This window comes from Hyaena hyaena, unplaced genomic scaffold (assembly GCF_003009895.1).
Source record: "Hyaena hyaena isolate Hyena2069 unplaced genomic scaffold, ASM300989v1 scaffold_669, whole genome shotgun sequence".
Lineage (NCBI taxonomy): Eukaryota > Metazoa > Chordata > Mammalia > Carnivora > Hyaenidae > Hyaena > Hyaena hyaena.
In genome coordinates, this window is record NW_024081304.1 from 1,023,591 (window position 1) to 1,026,055 (window position 2,465).

Here is a 2,465-nt window from a genome sequence, read left to right on the forward strand (position 1 = left end):
CCGCGGACTGCTGTCTGCCCCAGAGCTTGTAGCCTCTCCTAGGTTCTGGGCCATGACGTCTCCTACTCGCCGCCCCAGCCCTGAGCCGCACATGTGCAGAGCACCTCAAACGTGCCGGGATGGGCTTTGGCTTCGACCACCCCGCTCACCTCAACCCCACAACCACCTTATGAGGCAGGGGCTCGATTTCCACTTAACTCCTGAGGAACCTGAGCTCCAGGGAGCATGTCCTTGCTCAAGGTCAGACAACTGGGTGGGAGCTGAAGCTGGCGTTACACCCGGGCGTCCCTCACTCCATCGTGTGCGCTCGTGAGAGCTGTGCCGCACTGTGCCCGCACTTCACAGAAGGGAAACTGGATTCCTCACTAAATTGACATCTAAAGACTAAAGAGAGTGAGGACTTTGCCTTGCCAGGTGAAGAAGGTGTTAACCATAAAAATAAAACCGTCAGTTAATTTGCCAGCAAAATGCCTTTATTTGAGAATAGCCGAGAATTGTAATCCGGGCCAAGCAACTCCAGCAAAACCACAGGCAAATTCAGAGAACATAAGAGACAGGCTCTTTTACAGAGGGGAGGGGGCGATTTGAAACCTCAAGTGCACCAGTAAAAGGTCGGTTCCGAGTGTAGCGGCTTCTCATTGGCTGGGCTGTTGCTGGGCGGAGGGAGATCGGTCCTTCTTCTGGGATAGGAGCCTAGTAGAGGAGAAGATCTTCCTCCTGCTGGGAAAGTAACTGAGTGGCTGAACTCCTACGGACTTGTCAGGTGCATTCCTCCTGTTAGGTCTGCAACTTATGACAGGAGGTAGGGATGAGAGCCCCCCACTACTGGCCCCTTGAGTCCGATTTAGCGAGGTTACCCTTCGTTACATTTCAAAAAGTGTCTGACAAGATCCCCTTTCATCTCCAAGCACAGCATGAAGTCTCCCTGTTTCCAGAGACCCGTACATAAGGCTTGTAGAGAAAGTCCCTTCCGCAGTCAGCAATGGCCTCTACACGCCAGCATTAAACGGCATCACACATTCGGCCGCGAAAGACTGACAATGCAGTCCCGGAACTGGCGGTTGAAAAGAGCCGCGGTCATGACCAAGCACACTTGGTCCCTCCCCCCTTCCCCCCGTCCCCGGGCTGCACCACACCGGCCCCCTGGTTCCCTGCACGTGGCAGCCTGCGCCCATTTGTGGGCCTTTGCCCCCGTTCATCCCTCTGCCTCAACTCGGCTTCCCACGTCTTCTTACTTACCCTTCCCTCTCTCCCAAATTGTCACCTCCTCAGACAGGTGCTGGGTCACCCCAACTAGGGGAAGACCCTCAGACCCTTTACTGGCGGAGCGCTACGGCTTGCAGACAGTTGCTCTGCTGCCTGGTTCCGCGTCGTGTCTGCGTGGGCAGGGCCTGCTCCCTGTCTCCGCCGTTCACCCTTTTCCTTCCTCCGGCCTGGGACCCGAACACTGAGAGGCCTGGTTGACGGGTGATTTCTCACAGGGTGCGCGCACCGCCTGCACTAGTTTGCTTCCACAACAAAAAGAGAAACAGTAGAAATAATTCACAGCCAGATGCACTGGATTTGGACTTCATTTAATGTAACCTATGCAAAGAGGCACGTCTGGGTGGGTGGAATTGGATCCTGTGAAAACGCTCTCCAGGATGCAAGCGATGAGAACGCGGACAATTGTGCGTAAGTGAACGGTTTCAGAACTGTGCAAATTAACCCAAGTCTTGCATGATCAGAAGGGCCTTTACTCAAGAACACGGCCAGATCCCAGCACAAACACTGAGCCTTGGAGGGTTGTAACAGCGCTATTCCTACCGCCCTCCCCTCGGCTGCGTGGTGGCCTTGAAAACCCATGACCTCACATCCAGGGTAGCTCTGAACACCAGCAAGCCGTCACCCACTGGAGGGGACAGAACTGCTTGCAGCTCCCCAGCACCATATTCACAAACAAGTGTCCTTCTTTAAGGTGCCCGGTGACTCCCTGAGAGGCACGGTCCTCGGGGCATGTCCATAATTGAAGGTCTCGGAGCTGACTGCGTGCACAGGCCAGGTCACCATATTAAGGTGCCAGGCTGGACCCCCCGCATGGAGAATTCAATTGAAAGGACGACGCTTAGCAATCTTGTCTTGCTTTGATGTCACCTGCAAGAAATCCTTCTAATGCTTTCCCCCAGGAAGAATGGGCAGATAAGATTTGGGTAGGGACCTTTATATCAAATGCTTTTCATTTTTCCTCACAAAACACGTTGCATGGATGACATCTGTTCCCTGAATCAATTATGACGCTCATATAATCTTCCTCATTTTCTGTTAGAACAATGTGCCGCCTTTTGACTCTCCATCTCAGCTTCCAACTCACCCTTTTTGCCTGTTGTGTGAAAAACGTTCCGGTTCCTTTAAAAGATTTCCTGTGGCGTCCGTGACCGAGGTCAGTCGGTAGGGGGCGCCGGATACATGGCGGGGGGGGGGGGGGG